The sequence below is a fragment of the Arvicola amphibius genome, chromosome 8 (genome assembly GCF_903992535.2).
Source record: "Arvicola amphibius chromosome 8, mArvAmp1.2, whole genome shotgun sequence".
NCBI classification, from domain to species: Eukaryota; Metazoa; Chordata; class Mammalia; order Rodentia; family Cricetidae; genus Arvicola; species Arvicola amphibius.
In genome coordinates this window covers 121,662,474-121,686,323 of record NC_052054.1, presented here as the reverse complement: position 1 = coordinate 121,686,323, position 23,850 = coordinate 121,662,474, and positions in this window count along the sequence as shown.

Sequence of the window (23,850 nt, the reverse complement as noted above, 5' to 3'; positions counted from 1 at the left end):
AGACAGAAACGGAGTTGTTAGCACACTTGTTTAAGTTGACGTCTATGACCCGCAGGCTAGGGCAGAGTCGTGAGAGGATACACAAAAATGAATTTTAATTGTTAATATTTCTGCATTCTTGAATGATGTTTTTGCCTGGGGTTAACGAAGCTAGGATGAAATAAAAGGAAGAATGGACTCTGGAGGTCCCTGAGAAACCCCGTGTGAAATGGGCGAAGAGACTTGGGACTGCTAGAGAACCCAAGCAGCCCACCTCCTCAGGCAGCGAGCGAGACTTTGGGCGGTTGCACGCCGATGGTGTTCTCAAGCACTGGCTCCTGGCACCTTTTCTAGTTAGAAAAACAATCACCTTTCTTCCTAAGGCGTTCCAGCACTGCTAGCCAGTTGTCCCCCAACTGGCCAAGAGGACGGATGAAGTGCTTGCTTAGCTGTTGCTGTGTGGTTTATCTGTCTTTTCACTGGGGTTGGGACCTAACCTGGGTGGCGTGGCAACCATATATTTCAAAGGTGTCCTAGGTAAGTTGCCCAGCTTTCCTATTCCTCCACTTTCCAATCTGTGAAATGGAGAGATTAGCATCTAACACAAATGATATGATGAGTTTAGTCCAAGTGAAGGGGTAGGTGTGGTGTCTGGCGAGGGTAACCATACACAATATGAATAACGAGAGGTATATTGACCTAAGGACATCTCCACGACACTAGAAGTTTGAAGCACTAATCATCAGGAGGGCTTGGTGACTTTATCCACAAGAAAAGAAAAACTAGTAGTTGGAGGGGACACTACTGGCTTTCTAATCCTGGGACCCCCACATAGGAGTTTTAGGTCCTTAGAGTCTCTTGAATTTAAGACAAGATATGCAGAGTATGATGAACTCAAGTGGTTTAAGATTGTTATCAGCTGTTCAGTTTTTGAGTGTATATCACTAGCTTAGTGAGCGGGTACCACCTTTGATAGCATGGTATGTGTGTGTTTGTTTTAAAAAAAGTCTTTTTTGCCTACAGCCTATTTTTATTCTTATTTAGCTATGCCCATGTTATGTCTATGAAGGTTTTGTGATTTATATAACAAACATTATCCTATCAGTATGTCTTTTAATTAGAATGCTGCAGTGTAGTCTATTTATTCAGGGACTTCAAACTTATTTCTTCTATAGGACAGCTAATATATAAAGTACATTAATGGAACAACAATTATCATTTAAAACTCATTATTGGCATTGGTTGGAAGCAATGTAGGAAACACAATATAAATGCATTCGTGTGTCCCTTATACGGTCTTATCTTGTGCTGTTATCCCAAAAAACACTTCTCCAAATTTAACAAGGAAAATTTCATTGCTAATTAGATTTAGAAAACAGTCTGAAAGCTAATGGAAACATAAATTTAGGATGAGGGTGTAATTAGTTCAAAACTACCCCTGAAATCTTTACTGTCACTGTAAGATACGAGTTCAATTTATTTTTAAAAGTAATTTTAGAAGAATGGATTTACATAATTCATAGCAAAAGATGAGAAGGATGGTCTTATCTGCGTGGACACAGAGGCGCCACACCCATTACCCATGATTTTAAGGTTTCAGTCAGTACGGTACACGGGGCTTTGGAAATGGTTGTTGCTGTCCATCGTCAGAAGATGTCGCTGTTGTCATTTTCCAACACTATGCTGAGTCAGAGTGGGCTGGGCTCCAAGATGCAGACATTTCTTCCCCCAATTAACGCAAGACGACTGCCTTTGGAGAATCGGTCCTGAAAGTCATTCTGAATTTGAAATGAAGTCTAGGTTCCAGTGTTTTGCATCTCTGCTATAAAGTGCTCTTGCTTGTGGCCCAAGTCCTTGTGTGTGTAATGATTTTCTTTTGAATGATTTTAGTGCTTTTGCGGGCTCAAGAGAACGAAGTCTTACATAGACGACACTGAGAAAAATCATCTCTTCCTGATTTGGCTAGTAAGCCTCTTTATTTGGTTTTGATACATATTTCACATCTCCTGTAGCCTTATGGGCAGTGATCATGTATGCTAGAGGCAACTCAGTTTTCACTGGGATGATTACCTGTGTTTACATTTTATTATAAATTGTTGAAATTACCTATCACCCTCTCTTTTGTCAATCCTAAATCCATTTGCAGCAACGTTTGATCCCAAAACAAACAAAAAAACAGCAGCAGCAGCAGCAACAACAAAAACTTAGTTGGCTACTTTCACCTGTGATGAATGCATCTATTGTCTGCTTTGAGAAGAAGCATCCATTAGCCGCTGATGGATTAGTAGCCTGAAAAGGTGGATGATGTGAGGGACGCAAATGTATTTCTAGACGTTTCTCTAATGTTCCTTTTCGGGAACAATGAAGTATCAAAATCCCCTCTTGTGGTTTTGGTTTTGGTCCGATGGAAGTTTACCAGGCTAGAGTTTTCATTATTCTTCGGTGTTGGGGTGCTAACTCCTTCTTAGGTTTGGGAGTGTAAAACAGCGGTAGATAAGAGGGAAATTTGGTAACAGCCCACAGGAAATGGCCTGTTTGATTGGCAGTTCTGCTTCTGTCCACTTAGCAAATCAACAGCTGATTAAGTGAATGGGATTTTCTCTGATTTATTTGGGTGCCTTTCATCATAGTCTTCCATTTCTAATAGTAAGAGAACAAAGAGTAGACCCCATGATTCCCCTACTCACTACGTTCTATACACTGATAAGCCAAGAATAAATGAATGGTTCACAGTAACTGATGTGTCAATTGTATATTTGACTAGAATGGTAGAAAATAAGGTGGACCGTGCTTGGTAGAAAAAGTCAAAGAAGTCCTGTGTGTGTGTCTAGATGCCTGCCTCTCTCCTATGCTGCCGCCTGGGAGGCTTTGCTGCATCAGGACCAAATGAGAGTTCTTTCTATTTACAGTTGTCATTAGAGGCCAAACAGCTGGTGCTGAGTGACTCAGCGTTAGTGGTAATCAGGCTTATTCGGACAAAACCATCCCTAATTTCTAATTCAATTCAAATCAGTTCAGCTTGACTTTTGCCTTTTAGTGTCAGCACAGCCTCCTCCCCTCATTATTTTATTTTGGATTTATGTTTTTTTGGTTTTTCGGGTTAGAATTTCTCTACAACTTTGGAGCCTGTCCTGGAACTAGTTATGTAGACCAGGCTGGTCTCGAACTCACAGAGATCCGCCAGCCTCTGCCTCCTGAGTGCTGGCATTAAAGGCGTGTACCACCACTGCCCAGCTGCCTTTTCTTTCTTTAATTTTTTTTAAAATTTATTTTTAGGTATTGATGTTTTGCCTGCGTGGTTGTCTGTATGAGGGTGTCAGATGTCCATAATTGGAGTTGCAGACAGCTGTGACCTGCCATGTGGGTTCTGGGGATTGAACCTGGATCCTTTGGAAGGGCAGTCAGTGTTCTTAACTGCTGAGCCACCTCTCCAGGTCCTGCACAGCTTTGAATTCTTTGGATGTTCTGGTGCTGCACTCTACGGCAAGTAGGACTGGTCCATGCGTGCTCCTTGGACTTAAGGGTGCACTTACTTATTCCTCTTTTTGCCCCACGGTGTTTTATAAAGGCCAGTGTGCTGTAGAAAAAATCATTTATTAAAGCTTTAAACAGGACAGATGGCTATATCATAAGCCTGAAAACTGGCTCCACAAAGTTTAATCTGTCAGGGGCTTCCCAGTCAATATGTCGTAAAGCAGGACATTGATTCTCCTACACCCTCTCTGGGGACCAAGAAGTCCTTTCTTTTGGGTTACATGCCTTTCTTTAAACAATACCTAAAGACATTTGCTACAAAGTAGTATTTATTGTATAACTTGAAATTCCTTCAAGAAATGTAAAAAGTAGTTGAGAAGTATAGACAGATGTATTTCCATTGTATAAAGTACACAATGTCTATGGTCATGTGTCAACTGTATAATTTAATGTAGAAAGTATGATCTGTTTACTTCCAGGCCATTGTAGACATTCATGCGATTTCTTTCAGACATTTAAGGTATAAACTCAATTAGAATTTAAGTGTTTTCTTTAAGAATTTCTCTGTTGGAAGATTGTCTGTGGTTGTAGGAACAAGAGAGATGTTGGGGCATTTAAAAGTTACAATATACTTGGATTGGTATGTATAATGAATAAAAAGGATAGTTTGTTTTCTTTTTAAAAAATAAACACAATTAATAAAAAAGAAATAAAAAGTTACACTCTAGTGTAATATAACTAGGAAGGTGGGGCCCTTCCCTTCTCCAGCTTCCTGCTAGAGATCACTATGCGATCTCTCCTTGTATATGCAGTCACACCATGATGGTGTCAACTGTGACCTAGCCAAGGTGTCTTCATCAGAGGTTGAGCTGAAGGGAACATGAATTCATCTACTTAACATCTCCAAACCAGAACTGAAGACAACTTTCTTCATTAGTTTCTGGCACCCATTACTTCGCTACAGCGAATTAAAATGAACTCACGCAAATTCAGCTAACCTCAGTCTTAACTCTCTGTTTCTTGCCTGTATTTGATTTTAAAATCATGAGACTGTGGGGTAATTTGGGGGCCTGCTCAGTTTATCCAACTGGATTCTATACTGCATGTATGTGCTTCTCCCCCACTGCATGGCATCAAGGCTCCAGCAGAGGCTTCTGTCTCCAGCAATTCCGTTCTTTCCCCCTTTTGTAGCGCCAGCCTTGTCTAGCGCTCTGTGTTGCTCTCCCAGCCTTTAGGTCATCATTACACAGCTGACTAAGAACCAGAGCTTCCTACATCAGACTACTATATTTTACTTTGACCCTTTGATCTTTTATCCAAGCCCCGTTGAGAACTTCTTTCCAAGTCTACAAAGAAGGTGAAAAGTAAATCCAAAAAATACAAAGTTCACCATTTGGCCTAGGTTTTCTGTCTTTTCCATTGATATCTCTCTTCTTGGTATTGCCGGTCTTCAGTCTTCAATGTGTGTATGGAAGTATGAGAGTCAAAGGCGGTTGGCCTGTCGCTAAGTACCGCCCGAGTTCTAACAAAGTACAAAGAAGTCTATAAGGAAGGAGCAGGAGGCACTCATAAAAATCCTTATAATAATGACACAAAGGATATTTTCCCACCTTTTAAAAAGTCAACTGAGCCACGGAATATAGAAAGACACACATAGTAGTTTCAAATTAGAGAGTAGCCTGACTGTGGTATGAATTCATGGTTTATTTTCTCTTTTCTCACCAAGAAATTAGTAAACATTTTAGGCACAAATGCAGGGTCACAGATGGGCTGGTTTTCACCTGAGTGTGTTTTGTTCTCATCCAGTTCTGCAGTCCTTGCTTCTGCAGACCGTGCTGGTTCATAGTTAGCTTCACTCACGCTGTTCCTGACAGAATGGACCTTTCCTGTGTCAATGCTGATGCAATACCTAGCCATTTTCTGCCCGTCATTCTTAGTCTAGGACATGACCTCTCAAACTTGGTACTGTTGAAGCATTCAGGCAGATCTTCCTTCGTCATACTGGACTGTCTTGGGTATTGGAGCAGCATCCTTGACATCTGTCCCCAAGACTCCAGAGCCATTCTCTCCCATCATGCCAAGTGACATGTCTCTGGAAATGGCCAAATATTCGCTGGAGGGCAAAGTTGCTGTCCTCCCCTGGCAATGCTGCATCCACTTTTTAATATGGTACTTTACTTTTCCAGATGGATTTCTATTTCTTTGATAATCCTTTGTGCTGGGAATTTTCAGCTTCTTTAAGACAGTAGCCTGTAGAATTATGAAAACAGATTTAAACATAGCAGTAAACAATTATTTTAATAATAAAGAAGTGATAATGCCTTAACATTTTGACAAGGTGATAAATCCAAATGTCACAAGATCTGGAAAAAAACCTATAATGTTGTTATGAACTAGCTATTTAATAATACTAATTTTTACTAACATTGTGCCCATTTTTGATGTCCTCATTTTATTATTAGTTCTTAACATTGTTTTTTACCTTAATTTGAAAAGGTTTTTTTTTTTTTTGTATGAGTGCGTGTGTGTGTGTGTGTGTGTGTGTGTGTGTGTGTGTGTGTGTGATATGTGCTGGTGCCTATGGGGAAGGGAAGAGAATCTCAGACCCCTGGACCTGGAGTTGCAGGCAGTTTTGAGCCTGCCGCCATGGGTGCTGCGAACAAAACTTAGGTCCTTTACAAAAACAGTATACACTTCTAACTAGTGAGTCAATGTCTCCCACCTTCTAAAATTAATTTTTATAAACAGAATGAACAAATTAGGATATCTTAATAATGTCTGTACTGACATTTATTTACTATTAGTTGTGAAGAGTTCATCTCCACTCCATTCTGGTTGTGCAGAGGTCTAACATGTTACAATGAGTAAGACGTGGCTTCTGGTGCAGGTGCCTTTCCAACACACAATGGTTCTTAGGGAACATGGCTTCCTGAACAGATACTCCAATGGACTCCACTTCCTATGGTTCCCACAAAAAAGTGATAAAACATAGGGAGGGAGAACTTGCAATGAAAGTGCTCTTCTGACTGGAGCACACGGTAGTTTTGAATTTTCAGACATGAAAATGGGATCCTTTGTTCACAGTTTTGATTGATGCAAGAATTATCCACAGGTTAGTTTTGGGGTTCACACATTTCCATTTCTTTTCCATATGGAAAGCCTGTACTCCTTCTCATTGTAGTACAGTCCTAAGTCAGCAAGAGGTCCAGTTATGTAGGGGGACCTAGTTATATAGGAAGCTACAGCTGCTGGTGGCAAGCTGAGAGGATGGAAAAAGGGAGGGCATTAGAGTGGACTAGAGATGACTTAGTTCACAGTAGTTAAAATACAGTCTAAGGAGGGTCTAGAGAGATGCCTCAGTAGCTAAGAATGCACACTTCTCTTATAGTAGACGAGGCTTGGCTTCCAGTACCTACATGATGGCTCACAGCTTCTCCGGCTCCAGGAGATGGGACACCGCCTTTTATCCTACGTAGACTCTTCTCAACCAAATGGTACACATAAGCTTATTCAAGAGCATGTGCACACATGTGTGCATGAACACATAAAGAATAATAAACATTAATTATTAAAATAAGTACATTCCTAGGGGTTCTGCTAGTGTACTGGGGGATGAAGTGGAAACGAGGGGTTCCAAACTGCTTTATTAATGAAAAACAAGCACAATTGTAACTGTTGCAGAGGAAGATGATGGGGGGTGCGGAGGCTGAGGTAGTAGAGATTTGTTGAGTCAAAGGAAGCAAGCAGAAAAGTCAAGCGTTCATCTTTTTTTAAAAAATAGAAGGAAATTTTTTTGTTGTTACTACACAATTCACCATTTATACCATAAAGTTAATATGAGATTCCTTAAAAGGCCTATAGGAAAACGTGTTATTTTGTAGACTTTAGACCACACAAGGTATGTTGTACTGGATTAAGATTATCTTTGTTCTATTTATTTGTTTTGGAATGTCAGTATATATGGTTTGGGCTTATTTTCCCCCACAACAGAAAGAAAGTCCTTGATCCTCTATGTCATTGAGAGTTCTTCATCCCTTTCTTCCACAGCTGAGTAGCATTTCACTGAACACACAAGCACACTCTCTTAATTCATCTTGTGAGTACCAGGCATTCGCAGTTTGGTGTTATAACTAGATCCACCACAAACACAGCAAGTGCGTATGTGGCTAAACCTTCCCTTTTCCCTTGAGTTGCTCTCCAGGCGAAGTCAGTGTAGAGCACATGTTTGAGTGAATAGTTCAGCAGCACCATTAATGTTTCTATAGCTCCGTTTCCTTGTCGGGAGAATGGAGACTACGTGGCAAAATTACTCTAAGTCATGTGAAGCGGCTAGCACAATGCTGGTACACAGTCAACGGTCAATCTATGAATGGCTATTGTAGTCTGAGGACATTTTCTAGGAGGGACAAAGACTAACACTCAACTGGTGTTTATGGTTGCTTCATACATGCAGGAAAAAAGTAGTGTTTACTTCCAGCCTATTCATGGCCTTCCATGTAACTGAACAAGGTCTCCAGCCACAGCGCCTGCTCCAGTGTACGAAATTCATAGTTAATCTGTAATATTTTCCTTCTGGAGAGATGGAGAAAGTGCTGCATCTTATAATATTTTTATTAGTAAATTTATCTTTATTGTTTCCTATTGTCTTTGTGTTTTGAGGTTTTTCTGTTGATAGGCATATTGTTCAAGCATTATATGAAACTTCATCACTGAATTGAACTGAGTGAAAGCTGAGCGAGCTGCATATAGTAACTTGCTATAGAGTAAGTATTCTCTCTCTCTCTCTCTCTCTCTCTCTCTCTCTCTCTCTCTCTCTCTCTCTCCTGCCTTCCCTCCCTTCCAGCATTCTTGCAGGTGTGTGTGCATGCGCATGTGTGTGTGTGTTGGGGTACACTTTCCATTCAGAACAGGAAGTTTACCATTTTTCCTCAGTCAAATCATTCTGTCATGAAGATTTTTCCTTTTTGTACAACCTAGTTGGTATTTGTGGGGATGTTGATGAAGATCTTTTTATTTTTAGCTGCTCTGTGAGATTTATGTGGATTAGGAGTTTGTTGCACAGCCCCAACAGCTGGGGGAGGAAATGGAAGTGTAACTGCACACTTAGACACGAGACGGGCAAGGGCTGTGATGCAGCGAGAGTTTTCCGAGCTGAATAGCTGTGGAACATAAAATGCCCGGAGCTCTAGGTCTGCCTCACCCGGTAATGGCACTGCATGAATGGAGGTTGTTATAGTATTGAAAAGGATTGGATTGACAGGGAGACCACGGAGCTACTATGATACAGAAAGAACCTCGCTTATATAAGAGCCTGAAAAATCATTTCTCTTAGCAAGAATAGAGACACTGGGGCCCCAAGAGGTTGCTAGGATGCAGGAAGTCAGTAAAAATATTCCTAGCTTCTGAGAACCAGGGTGTTTATACTCTTTTCTTTTTAAAAACATAGGTAAAAAAGGAAGTTGTTGGGCCCAACTCTGCCACAGTACATGCATATAACTGGATATTTACATGGAGTAAAGTTTCACACAGGTTAGGCTGTTAGTGTCTTCTACATGTAATGAAATGCATATAGATTTAAACTAGCTATTTAGATTAGAACTAAACCTAGCTGGCTTTGACAACTAGTTATTAATAATGTACCAATAACCTTGGCGTAATCTTTTTCTTGGGGCTTTTTTGAGGTATAATTGACAAATAAAAGCAATATATATTTAGATATACAGCTTAATGTTTGGTGTAGGTGTACACATAGTCTCAAATGGCAGGGTTTTCTTCCCTTATAAGGTTGAAGTTTATGCTATTGTAAACATACATATATATGTATGCAGACAGTAGACACACATATACCCATTATATATTTAAATCTTGTATCTATAGGTTGGTACTTAGTTCTAATACCCTACTTAACTATTATGTTTTATATGTCAAAGAATATTGGAACATATCACCATTGAACATTGACAGGGATATTATTAAATTTAATAAAGGTAGTTGATATAGATAAACCACAGTGATAGTAATATACTGTGTTTCTTTATTACCACATTTAAGTGTGGTCAAATTTTGTAAGTGTACAGGAGAAGTATATGGGTATACTAATCTGGTTGTTTTAGAGCTAAGGACTTTTAATTTTAATTTTAATTTTTTTAGTTAAAATAAGCAATGCATTTTGAATCTCACTTATATTATTTATTCTCCTATCTGTTCCTACTATTTATGCATGATACAGGGTTAAAATTGCTGGAAATTATATATATATATATCTCCACAATAGCTCAGGAGTTAGGCTGCTCTAGCATCTGGGCTGTCGCTGACGTGTATATGATCTTTTGTCCCTCATTCTCTTTGGACTGACATTTTGGTTTTATGACCCACATAGCTTCAATACTGTCTTCATTAATAACAACAAATGCTGTACACTGAAAATTAGACTTAAATCACAAATTGGCTTATTTCAAGTTTTAAATAGTTACTTTGAAGTTTCTAAGTCACACTGTGCTCAAGCAGTCAAACAAAATGCATTGTGTTCCCTTGGAAGCAAAAGGAAAAGGACATTATAGCTTTGGAAACACAACCGAGAACATGGAAATAAAGCAGGAAGGAGTGATGGTTCTTGGGGTGGCATGAAAAATCAAGAGGTGTTGGAGCTTTTTTGTCTTAGAGAGGGAGTTATAAAATTGTCTAAGATTCATACAGATTCATTTAAAGTTGATAGATTTAGAGGGTAAATTCCAATGATTTAATGCTGAAAAACATCTCATGTGATAACTGAATTTTCAACACTTTCTGTTTTACTTGATTGGTCCAATGCCAAAGTTTTTATTAGATTCTAATTCAAATAAAGGGCCATAAAGTCCTTTGTGGAAGTGATACAATGGTGATTGAGAGAGGCACTCACAATCCCTATCAGTCATTGATACTTAAGTAATTGCCCATGCCTGCCCACAGGGTTTCTCTTTGCCAAACTACATCCTATTAGACAATTTTCTTATATCTCTATGGCTGGTTGAAGGCTAAATGTAAGGTTTTCTTTCAAAAGGTTTGGTTGATTGAATTGCTGAGCCTACGTCTTTACTCTTTCTGTGGCCTCTTGGCAGGTAATTTGGCATCAAGGCCAGCTGACCCAAGCTACAGCTGATTTCAGCTGACTCACCTATGTAGACGCCACAAATAAGTGTTTATTTTCTGTCCCAAGGTTTGGAGGAGTCGATAAGGCTCTTGCAGCAACTGCTGACTAATAAACCATGCAAGATGTTCTGATTGTTTAGTAAGAACGCTCGTTTCATTTTGCTAATAAACAAAGCGATGAGACTTCAGTTGAGTAAGTGATTTTCTGAGGTTAGAGGCAGCCTCAGAAAACGATCGGAGACAGCAGAGACAGCTTATGTCAACATTATCTGAAGCCAGACATTTATATCAGGTTTCAAACCCATAAACATCTTGGGTGTTGCTTCAAAAATTCTGTAAAGCAATTTTTCAAGGCAAACAGTTTGCTCAACTGGGCAAACACCTATCTAGTCAGAATATCAGAATGCCGGTTTACTTACCTAAACAAATACCTCAGTCGGCACAGTGTTAATTAGTTTAGTGGAACTTGCTTTAAGGCTTTCTTCCTCCCAATCTTAAACCACTAAGATGTTAACTTTGACAATTCTAGCTAATTCCCTCTTCAAAGAATCACCTAGAACCCCTTGAGCAAGTCTCTGAACATCTCCAGACATTCCTGCCTTTGATACATCACAGAGATTGCCAATCTGAGATTTCTCCTGCTAAAGTAAATTTAATGTATTCAGCTGGATCAACAGGGCATTTTTATGGTCCTGGTGCAATGTACATTGAATTATTCTGTTGAGCACTGAATACGTATATTAGTGAGACTAGGGAAAAAGTTAGTTGGGATTGTATTGGCTGCCCATTCTCTTTGTCCCAAGCAGGAAACTCACACATTGATCTGTGCATCAAGCTGTCATCTATGAAGAAAAGGGGAACGATCACTTTTAACTTTCCAAGTCTAAAAGACTATGATTCTAAGATGCTGAAGTTTCAAAGAAACATTGATTTCTGAAACAGTTCATTGTTTTGTTTGGTTTTGATCTCTTGCTAGGATTATACACACTGAAATAATATATGAATATGAATATATTGTTTTTCTTTCATTTGTGTTTAATATTGCCCTTACAAGCACTGGAATTTTTTTATAATTAAAAAAAGGTGTTTGAGATTATAATTACATTGTTTCTCCTTTCTCTTTTCTCCCTCCAGCAAAGAAAATTTCCACGATGAGGGGAGAGGACTAGACTCACCTGTCGGTATTAGGATCAATATTAGAGTGTAGTTCAGGATTGTGCTGCTTAGTAAAGTGGTGATTGAGAGTCTTCTCCAAGATCCATGACGTCACCAACACTGGCTAGTTGTACTGGTTTTCCAGTGCCCAGAAAATGTTTACCAATACAGAAAAGTAGAGAAAAGGATAAATAACAACACTCATGTCTGAAAGTCATACGGAGTCAGACTCTCAACTGTGTCTCTAAAATAGGACATACACTATGTGTAAATCGGCATGCAAAGGTAGATAGTTTGAATGAAAATTCCCCAACTGGGTTTACCAGCACTCTCCACAGGAGCTATAGGACATCTAACAACGACGACAACAAATCCCAACACCGGCACCAGAAGCCTCTTGTTGAGTTAGGGCTGCACAAGAGACTCACTAGAGCATTACAGGTTATTCCTTTTGTCCTTGGCTTGCTCTCAAGCTAAACCCCTGTTGCTGAAGACACCATGGACTTTTGCATATAGAACCTAGAAGCCCTTCCTTGATCTGGCTTGAATGGTTTTTTCCCTGAGGACTAGCTTCCATGTCTAGAAGGCACCATATACAAGGTTCCAAAGCAGGGAAGCAGTCAACAGTCCTACCCAGCTATGATGGCTATGAACCACAACCAGAAATTCTTTGTTGTTGTTTTGCTTTTGTTCTTTGAGTTTCTCACTGTGGAGCCCACGAATGCCTTGAGATTGGTGGATCATGACTCAGCCTCCAAGTGTTGATAACTGTGGTTGTGTGGGTCACACTGGCCAGTATATCTTTGGAAAATGATATTTTTCCTGAATATGAATTGGTTTATATGAAGAATCTGAACCTAAAGTCTCAAAACACTTTAGGTCAACTGTATTCTATTCAAATGATAGCTTTTTATTCGCTTCGCATTAATAGCCAACTAATATCGAATACACTGTAGAGAAGTTCTTCTTGGCCGTGGAGGGAATCTAACAACGCTGTTGTGGAAGAGGTGGGTTTAACTTGGACAACTCATTTCACTTGGTATTTCCCCAGAAGATATGAAGGCCACTGAGCATAGAATTCGAATATGTCCTCTATAGATTAGAAGCAACAAAATAGAATCCGGAACCAGTGGTCCACAAGGTGTGCTGATGGACCACAGAATAAGAGAGAAGAGGTGTCTGCTGTGGTACAAGCCACAGGCTCACTGAGAGCTGCTTGTGGTCATGAAGTACAAACTCTGGCTTCCCTTCCCTTCCCCGCTGCACTGCCTCTAAAGTTATCATTTGGATAGAATAGAGTTGACATAAAAATAACGTTTTCAGGCTTTAGATTATGGTTCTTAATATAAACCATTGATAGATTTAGCTCTCACCAGGCTAAATCTCCAGCCCTCTACTATTTTTTAGTATAAAACATCATATGTTTTCAAAATCTATCAAAAATAATAACTTATAAAAACATTCTAGATAGGTGGGATTAAAGACAAAGCCCTTAGTTTCGAATGTTCTTTAACATTCCTGATTCATTTATTTCTGGTTTTATTCTATTTCTTATTTCAATTTTAATGTTTTATATTACAATAAACAACATTTTCATTAACGGCAAGATTAAAACTTTGGCCTCGTTTTTTAACCTTATTTAACTTTATTCCTCCCTTCCACTTTTTTTTGAATCAATCGCTTCAGATATACCAGATGGTTTGCACATGACTCCCTAGCAAAGGTCAGTCTGCTCTAAATAGCCAAAATGCTGCAGGTTTGATTTAGTCTATATTTGATGTAGAAGTAAATTAAATTGAGAGTATTTTTAAAATTCTTTTCAACAAAACCCTTTCATTTATGATAAATAAGATATAGACTGATTATACCTTGTGCTCCCATGTAATGATCCCACACTCGTAGAGAAAACAGTCTGGGTTCTGTGTATGGCGGTCTCCTTACAAAGTCACTTTGAAGGAAGGTGTTGACTTCTTTCACTATTTTTGGCAGATGAACTGCAATATCTTCCATATGGGAAATAACTAGGGGTTGTTTGAGCAACTTATAAAAGCTTTGAAATAGTGAGATCTAAAATTTCTCATTGCTTAACTTAGCACCAGGAAGATGAATATAGAAATGAATGAGAGGGTTGAAGGAAAAAATTGCACCTTCAGACACATGGTACATGAAATAGATGAGGAAAGAAAGAGATTACATTTTCAAATTTGCAAAATGGAAACTTGCTAGCGCACTAATGACGGCCTGTGGGAGAAATGTGCCCGTCAGAACACGTGTAGATAGGTTTCTGACATAATACCCATTTTGTTCTCGATGACTTCCAGTTAACTTTTTCGGGGAGCAAAAGATTGATTTTTGACTTTATTATGATCATTAACTATTTTCTGACATCTAAATAATAACAGTAATGCCCTACAGGCGTTGGAGCCGGACTGCATATATACTGCAGATTAGTTTGAAAGCAATATAGTCTGAGATAAATGAAACAGTATAATAAATTTTAAACTAGCTATGAATCCTTCATTTTTAATTTTTTTTCTGGTGACACTCTACTACACTTTTTAAAAAATACATATTTTGTTCTTTTCAGACAAATTGTGTTGTGTTCAGACATTATTTAAACATTAGGTTGATACTAAGTAGGAAAAATACACTGTTGAGAATTTTATAATCATAAGGGTTAATGGGAATTTCTTACATTGTCAGGAATTTTAAATTGTTTATTAACCTCCTTCCAGTCTCGTAACTCAGACTCCTAATGTAATGCCTTTGTCCCCTCTCCTTGTTTTGGTACTCTTTATCCTGTCAATTTTATGTCTACGTTAACAAAACAGTAGTTTATTCTTGAATAAAATTTTAAATTAGGAAATCAACTGGATGCTAGGTTTCTGACAAAGGGACCAAGGGTTGTCCATCCCAGTCCAATGGTTCTTCACTGGCATCCCTCTGCCATGATGAATGTGAAACACTAAACATTCAACATAGAAGACATTAATAAATATGTACTGAGCTAAATGGGCACATAGAAATTAGGATTTCGTTAAGAAATTCCATGTTGGGAGATGGAACCCAAGGAGATTTGACATCAGAAGAAAGACTATCTCAATATTCATCTTCCTTATATTTTTTCATTCCTATTTCTAAATTTGTATGCTTTTATTGGGAAGGCAGAATGTCGTGAGTCACCTTTTGGGGTGACTTTTGCTATTATCCTGCCACAACATGTTTGTGTGTTCCACGGTAGGGGCATAAGGATTAGAAATGTTAGGTAGGAGAAACAGAAATAAGAAAGAAGCACAGAGACAGAGAGACATGGAATAGTAACAGGAGGGTAACACAGCACATCCTGAATACTGAATTTACCATATTTATTTTCCATACACATTTATACTCCAATACAAAAGGGGTGGGAGGAAGAAGGCAAAAGACTGCATTAACATCGCACAAAAGACAATGAGAACAGTTACTTGCTTCAATATTCCAGGCATCAAGCCACTATTTCCTGAGCAAGCATTTGATGTTTGGGACAGTGAGCACACCCTAGACCAAGTATCCTGTAGGCAGCCACTCCCTAAGTCAAACACCTATTTTAAAAAGAGGAGCAGAAGTATGCTTAACCATTGGTTGGACCCACCTCTATGGGCCATCTTAATGTCCAAAGCATCAAGTAAACACATCCTAGGTCAGGCTATCTTGTTTTGTAGTCACAGCTGTTGACAACAACTTTGCAAGAACAAAAAATAAGCTCAAACTCTCTGACCTTCAGACAAGGTGAAGTCAGCTCACATTTTTAGGTCCCCAACAGCAGAAAAAGATAGAAACTTCCCTGTTTTGAATAAAATAGAAAAAAGTTGATCTTTCCCTGATTTCTTTCTATATATTGTTTTTTTTAAATATGAGTAGACATTCCTGCTAGAGCCAGACATTAGTGGGTACTCTGGTAACATATTACTATATTTTGAACCTATTTCCTTCCCTCAAAGACCAAAGTTTTGGTAATATGATTGAAGATGGTATGACCCTACACAAAATAGACCCTAAAAAGCCCACAGATGATAAACACATTATATCAGGATACTAAAATGTACTTAAGAATTTTTGGATTGTTTTTTGGTATTAAAATTTAATAATTTTTTTGAATACTAAAATTTAAGTTATATTTGGGTCTTCTCTCGAATGAAAATTAGTAAACAAAAATCAGTAGCCTCACTTTGTATGAATGAAACACACACACACACACACGCACACACACATATAATAGGGATACAATGTCATTTATAATAGCCTAAAACAAAACAAAAAATACTTGTAATAAATCATGTAAGTGAAAATCTTATACAATGAAACTTTAACACAATGAAAAAAGAAACATTGAAGAAGATACCAAAAGATGGGAATACCCTTACATACCCATGGTTGATAGGCTTAATATGGTGAAAATTGTCATCATAACCGAAGATAATTTATACGTCATATGCATTTCCCATAAAAATTTCAACACAATTCTTCATAAATTGAAAAAAACCTTAAATTTATATGGAAATCCAAAATACCCAGGATAGCAAAACTTTCCTGAACAATACAAAAACTGTTGGACTTAACCACATCACAGATTTCAAATTATAATATAAAGCTATAATAACAAAATCATCATGGTGTTTGTGACAGTATGCAGAAGACCTGTGCAAACTCAAGCTAGACCAATCCCAGGGTGAAGAAAGGAGATAGGCGTGAAGTCCACTACCTAGTGGAGGAGCTAGGCAGAGCCGCCCCTCTTTTAAACTGAATGACAACGTCAACAGCACTAGTAGAAGACCAGACATCCAAGATTATATGGACAACACAAATTTGTCTTAATGGTTGTAGAAAAGAAATACAGAAAGAGAGCGCTTATGTTGGATGGGTGGGAAAGGGTGGTTGGAATTTGGGGTAGGAAATAGTCCCACAAAACCAAATCCCAACTTTTATGGGACCTTTCTAACTTCTGCAAGGAAATGGATAAATTGGAAAACTTGTAACACATGGACAGAGCTTGTGTCTTAAAGGGACTGGGTACTCTTGGCCATGCATTCAGGCATGATTCAGGGTGCAGGGCATTTACTGTGCTTGGTTCCTAAAGGGCTGGGCTAAGGTGTGCCTAGATGCTAACAGGAGATATGAACCTGAAAAATGAAGGGAGATCAATATGATCAAACAACTTCGAAATTCCTTCAAAGAAATAATAAAGAATATAAACAAACATAAGAAGGTAAAAAAATTGAGACTAGTTAATGGCTGTGTAGCAGAAGAAGATAATGTGACATGGTCAATTGGAATCTTAATTTAGTTAATCCTAATCTGAATGGATCATATTTCTTTGCTACTTATTTCTTAATTTGTAGTATAACAAGAGGAAATAGCCAATATAGTTATATTGATCAGAAATGAGATACAACAGAAAAACTAAATAAATTTTTGAGAGGACACTAAAATTTAGTCACTATTAATTAGTCAACTGAATTAAGTAGTACGAGTGGTTTCATGGGACAGAATAAATTATTTTAATCAAACAAGTCATCATAATAATCGAAAGCTACATGCAAAATATTTAAGTGAGGATCTCTTTGTTCAATGTTTTATCTTTTTTTATTTATTTTTATTGAGCTCTACATTTTTCTCTGCTCCCCTCCCTGCCTTTCCCCTCCTGTAAAATATTTTTTAATGGGACAGAGTAAATTATTTTCATGGTATTTTGACTGCTTTAGGTAGACATATTTCACAGTAGAAATGTAAATCTGATTGGGAAAAACATAAAAACAAACAGAAAATTCTACTATGTCTTTCAAAAGAGTAACATCATTATGAAGTCAGCTTACCCAGAATAAATATCTAAATTAGTCTGGTGTCAGTTAGAACCCTGAAGTGGGGGGTGGTGAGAAGCTTTTTATAACTAAAGTTAATTCTTATCACCCAATAGAAAGCTAGGAAAGCATTAGAAAGGAACCAGGAAAAGAGCTTGTCTTTCCAAATATTCAATATAAAATCTATCAAAAATCATTGATCACAAATCAATATGGTAGTTTATAGAAACTGGTAAACACATTGAAAGAATACTATAAGTATTCTGTAAGCAACTATCAGTTTTAACAAAAAAATTGGTGTAATCATGTTTTTAATTAGAAGGAATTTTTTTAAAAAGATTTCTGGTATGACTGGCAAACTGCCCCGGGAGAAATGGGATTTACTTTATCTTTTGCAAAAACTAAACTACAGGTGAATTAAAGTCCTAAAGTGGAAATTAAAAATCAAGACAATTTGAAAGGATATTAAGAAAGATATTATATGATTTGAGATTTTACAGATAGAAAAAACCCATATTACATAAAGATACATGAGAAAAATTAGATATAATTAACCAAACTTTCATGCAAAAAATAGCAAAGTCAATAGCAAGAAAATAATTGTAATAGAAATGTAAAAGTTTGTAATAGAATTTGATAAATGTGGGCTGTGTGATAATGTTTATACATTTAGAAAATAAATGAAATAAAAGATGAAATATTTTAAATATTATAAATTTAAATGGCAATTAGCATAAATGGACAAGATATACTTTACTCTTTGTTAAGGAAAATATTAAGCATAAATGAATTATGGAAATCTATTAAAGTTGCATATACATGGATTTTATTGTAGTAGTGCACATAGTTACATTATATGGGGAGGCTAAATACAATTTCTCTGTGTACATACATCAGAGAATAAGACTCAACTTTATGAACACTATGCTTTTAAATTCAAATTGAATGAAAAATTTTCTACAAAGATTTTATGCACATGAAAAGAAAAAGTGAAAAGAATAAATATGTCACTCCAACCTTGTAAACAGATATTCCCTTTTGTAGGCAGGGTTCTATTAAGTACAAAAGACTCAGAGGTTATATTCCTATTGGAAACAACTTAACTTGTTTCAGTTTTAACGATAAGGAAGAAGATGTGAGAGTCATGGACCAGAACAAAAGACCTAAATAACATGGAAAGCAGCAAACAGCATGAACATGTTTGTCATAGCCTCCTGCATGCTACAAGTGTGATGTAGAAGGGCCACATGACATTGGCACAAGCAGAGGCCAAGGGAAAGCAAGGAGAAGGTTAAGAGTCCTCCACTCTTGGAGAAAGCAGGAAACATTATAGGGCACAGAAAATGGAACTGTGTTCTTCCTCCAGAGAGCTAGGACTGGCTATCTGAGTAGCCACACTGTGAGCTCCTCGACCACTGTCTTACTCAGTGCCTTCTCAGCTGCTGTGACATGGCACTGTGAGGAGAAGCAGCTTACGGTAGACGGAGATTCTCTTTCTGACTTACCATGCCACACCTACATATTATGCAGCTGGCTAGAGAAAACTGAAGACATGACTAATAAGACTTGCCATTGGCTTATTCTGCACAAATCTGAAAAAGACACAGAGTGATGTGGGATTTCCCTCTGTATGCTGTGATTACCACTGATTAATAAAGAAACTGCTTTGGACCTATAGCAAGGCAGAACATAGCTAGGCAGGGAAAACTAAACTGAATGCTTGGAGGAAGAAGGCAGAGTCAGAGAGAAGCCATGTAGCTCTGCCAGAGACAGATGCCGGAACTTTACCTGATAAGCCACAGCTTTCCATGGCGATACACAGATTAATAGAAATTTGTTTAAATTAAGATGTAAGAGTTGGCCAATAAGAAGCTTGAGCTAATGGGCCAAGCAGAGATTTGATTAATACAGTTTCTGTGTGGTTATTTTGGAGTCTGGGTGGCTGGGAAATAAATGAGCAGCCTCCCACTAAAGAGAGGAGCATATATGCCAAATATGGAGAAAAATATGGGAGAACACGTATAAAAGAAATTTAAAAAGAGTGGATCTGTTAGCCACAAAGCTTATCACATGTAGGATATATATATATGCATTTTATTTATAGCGATATAATATATAAATAATATATATTTGTGTATGTATGTATCTGCATTTATTTACAGTGGTAGCCTATATAAAAAGTGTAAGTCACAAATCCCTACATTTTCTATACTGTTTTCTGTAGGGACTTGGTGTATAACCCACAATTAAGGCATGCACAGTGACATCCTCAACCTGGAAGCTACCTCCAATTGACATCAGCTCACAAAGGAAAAATTAGTTCTTACCAATGAAGTCTCTCTGGTATATTAACCACACCTTATATATACTCTGGGTATATAACCACTCTCAGCAGCAAATGGCCAACCCAAACAAAGTCAATGGGTGTGGTTATTTGTAGACTTTCTGTCTCACATTGTTTTGTTCAGACGTTTTTTTTTTCCCCTTACTGACCTTCTGTTGTATTCATGATTCCCAATTTTGAGTTTTTATGGATTTATTCACTTTTCTTGTAAGTGTTCTTCACAGACTTCTTTTTCAACTCTCTCATTATTTGTTTATTATCATTTACTAATAACAGAATGACTCAGATATTGATTTTGTACTTTGGCTTGTATTCTAACACTGCTTTATTAACTTTAACAGTTGGCTTGACTTTGCCCTTCAGTGGATGGCTGGATCTTTTTGATAAAGCTCTATCATTGTCATTATATTTTTCTTTTATCGCAGGAGATCAGTTTTTTTTTTCTGGTACTGTAAAACTTCTTCAAGAGTCTTTGTACCTACCTGAGCAAGGCCTAGCTAGAATCATCTATTTTTCCCATGAAGCCCTCATTCCTTTTAATTTGAAAGAACTAGAAAACCACGAATTATATTGGAAATCAGAGGTTTTTGCTGCAGCCAAAAGAAATAAGAAGTTTTTTTGGGTCAAACTTGTGTCATGTGTTTCTCACCACAGAGAACTGACTAACTCTGTTTTCAATTACAAAAAGAAAATACAATGGAGGAATGGATTTTCAAATGGATGCTAGTGCAAAGGGGAAAATATGTTGTGTGTGGTGGGAGAAATGATGATTTTTTTTTCAGCACATTTGCTACTATTTCTATGAACTCAGAAATCCTAAACCCTGACTACCACTTACTGTGAAGTTTTGAATGAAAACAAGAAAGCTTACTGGTATCAAATGGGCGTCAGCAAATGGCGTGGGCTGTAGTGGTAGCGAGTGAATGCCATTATCTTTGATAATTGAATTGTACTTTGCAATGTATTGCATGTGAGTATTTCTGCTTTGAAAACTACACATGCACAGAGTGTATTCACTACGAGATTGCTTTCTGGTTTTGCTTTTAAAAATAATTTCACTTTTGCATAAATGGGGCATTTAGGCTGGGAGGAGATCACATTTGTTGTTCTTTGTAATTGTTGCTCCAGCTTGACTGTCTCTGCTGTTTTTCATTGTTCACCTCTATGGGAGCAAAGCAAAAAGCTGTTTTCCTGCTCACTCATCAAAATTGCTGAGGCTTCTTTCTATTTCATCCCCACTTTAAGGAAGCATGTAAATATACAAAAAAAGAACATCTATAAGATAAAAAATATATATGTGAAACCATTATTGTAATCTAAAGGTTTGTGTGTGTGTTCTTTTAGTCAGGTTTTCTCACCCCTTTAAATTAAAACAGGATCTACAGTCTGGTAATTTCAGAACATAGCAAGACAGCCTTCAACTGCATTCTTTGCAAAACACAGGACTTCTAAGAAAGTAGCAGTCGTCACAGATTTCTTCTTTTTCTAAAATCTGAAAGCATTGTCTTTTTATGTCTGTTAATTTTTATCAAATTGTTCTTTAAAGCATTGCTTATCCACTGTAGATATCAAAGAGATTACACAAATACTAAAAAAAGTGCTTTTCATTTGAATTTTCCGAAACGTTACTGATCAGGTTTCTGTGAACATGCTTTCAATTGTAATAGGCAACACATCTTGGATGAGCTTAAAATTTGAAATTGATTACATGGATGTAAATGGATTATTAACTCAGTTAATACCTTGGTTATTGGAAGGCTGGCATAATGAGACATATTTTTGGGGCTTGTAAATATCTCTTTTCTTTTTTATTTGACAAGTATCTCTGACTTCTCTATCTTACACATTAATACTGGCTATACTTTGTATTTCATTACTCTGTCATAAAAACCCATTTCTATGTCCAGGTGCTGACTATTTTCTAAAAGAATTGTGCTTTACTTTATAGCAATTATTTATATTAAGCTTTTAGTATTTTTTTTTTTACAAATATTCAGTCTGGGCTCTTCACAGTCACAATAAAATTAGCAAAATTTATTTGTATTACTTATAGAAAATATCTGATATATAGAAATGATGATGAGAACTCTTTTTTGATTTTGTGAGACAGGGTTTCTCTGTGTAACCATTCTGGCTGTCCTGGAACTCACTTTATAGACCAGATGAGCCTCAAACTCACAGAGATCTGTCTGTCTCTGCCTTCTGAGTGCTGGTAAAGAACTCTTTATATATTTTACTTTTGAGTTTTCCACTTAATCTAGGTAGACAGATTTTAAAAGTCTTTATAAGAGAACAGGAAGTGTAGTCCAGGAAACGTTAACTTACCCTAAAACAATGAGGAAGAGCTTGATTCAAAGACTACAGAGACTTTGTAGCAGATAAAATACACTAAACATTAGAAGTGCCATGAGATTGTCCCTGCAGGCCTCACGTTTTCTGCTTGTTCTTCTAGACATCAACAGTGCATGGCCCTGACTACTCTGTACCCAGGTCGCTTTCCAGGTCTCAGTCTCTAGCTAAGCATCTTGCTAGATGAGGCCATGCTTCCTTCGAAATGAAGAACACACTACCTCTAAGTCAACGGATCCCCCATTTTCCAGAATATCTCTCCTGCATTTCCAGTTCCACGCATTTAATGAGCACTCCAGAATGCTTGATGTGAGAAAATGACAGCAACTTGAACTGTTTAGATATCATTGTGTCCTGTATTCCAATACAAAACCAAAACAAACATGTTCAACAGAAACAGCTCATATTTCTTATTGCTGTACGCTCTGAATGGGTTCCTAATGCTTTGTGACTTACAGCTAATAGCAACCATTTGAGGTAGGCGGCACTATTTTCAGCTTACAAATGAGGCTGAGGCCTACTGACTAGTTAGTGGTGGGGCCATAGCTACGATGTGTGACGGAAATGGGCTCTCGATTACTTCTGGCTTCCCAACACTTGGGTTCTCAATCATCTAATAGGAGGTTAACAGTTTTCCTCTTGTCTGTCTGTCTCTCTTCCCCCTCTGTCTTCTCTTCTCTTGCCTCTGCCTCTGCCTCTATTCTCCTTCTGTCTCCCCCCTCTTTTTTAGACAATGGAAACTTTTAGTAGTTACCAACTGGAATTCATCAAGGAAGTAGAATATAAAAATGAACCTGAACGGAACGATGGTCCTAATGGTGCCTATATACATATACCATATACATACTTATGATGCCTATGTATATACCGGAGTTACAGCAACAAACACGTGACTGGGCAAATCAGCCAATTCTCTCCCTTCCCCTTTCATCCCTTCTGTTTCTTCCCTTTGTCCCTTTGCCCCATTCATCTCCTCCCCTTTCTCCCTGTCCCCTTTCCTCCAGAGGAAGCACATTAACTCTTAAGCCCAAATATCATGTTAACTTTTTGTTAGGGTTATAGGTAGCTCATAATTTTTATGGATGTGGGTTTGCCTCAGCAAAAATCAATGTTGCAATTTGAGGCCACTGGGACTATTCCAAGTCTGTATGTAAGAAGCCAAAGTCAAAAAAGATGTCCACATAAACGCATTAAAAGATTGCTAGAAACCGTGTAATACAGGTGAGCACCTTCATTCTTCATTTCTAAGGGTATGAGGGACATTTGGCATCTCCTCAGTTGGCCAATAATGTTTTCTAGGATTTCCCCCTCTTAGAGAGACAAGTATTCTCCCCTTTCTTAAGTCTGTCCCTACTAGAACATTTGGGGTTCTCTACATATCTAAAAAGTGAGGACTGATGATGTTTCGATGTGAAAAACAAAAAGAAAGGAAAACAATGAAGAAAAAAGCGAGAAAGAACGGGGTCAAAGCACAAGGCCAAACCAAGTAAAATCAAAACCCCTAATAAGTAGCCTGGGTTAAAAATGCAATCTAAGCCGCTGGGCTGGGTTTGTGGCCTCTAGTTTCCTCTACAAGCCGCCTGG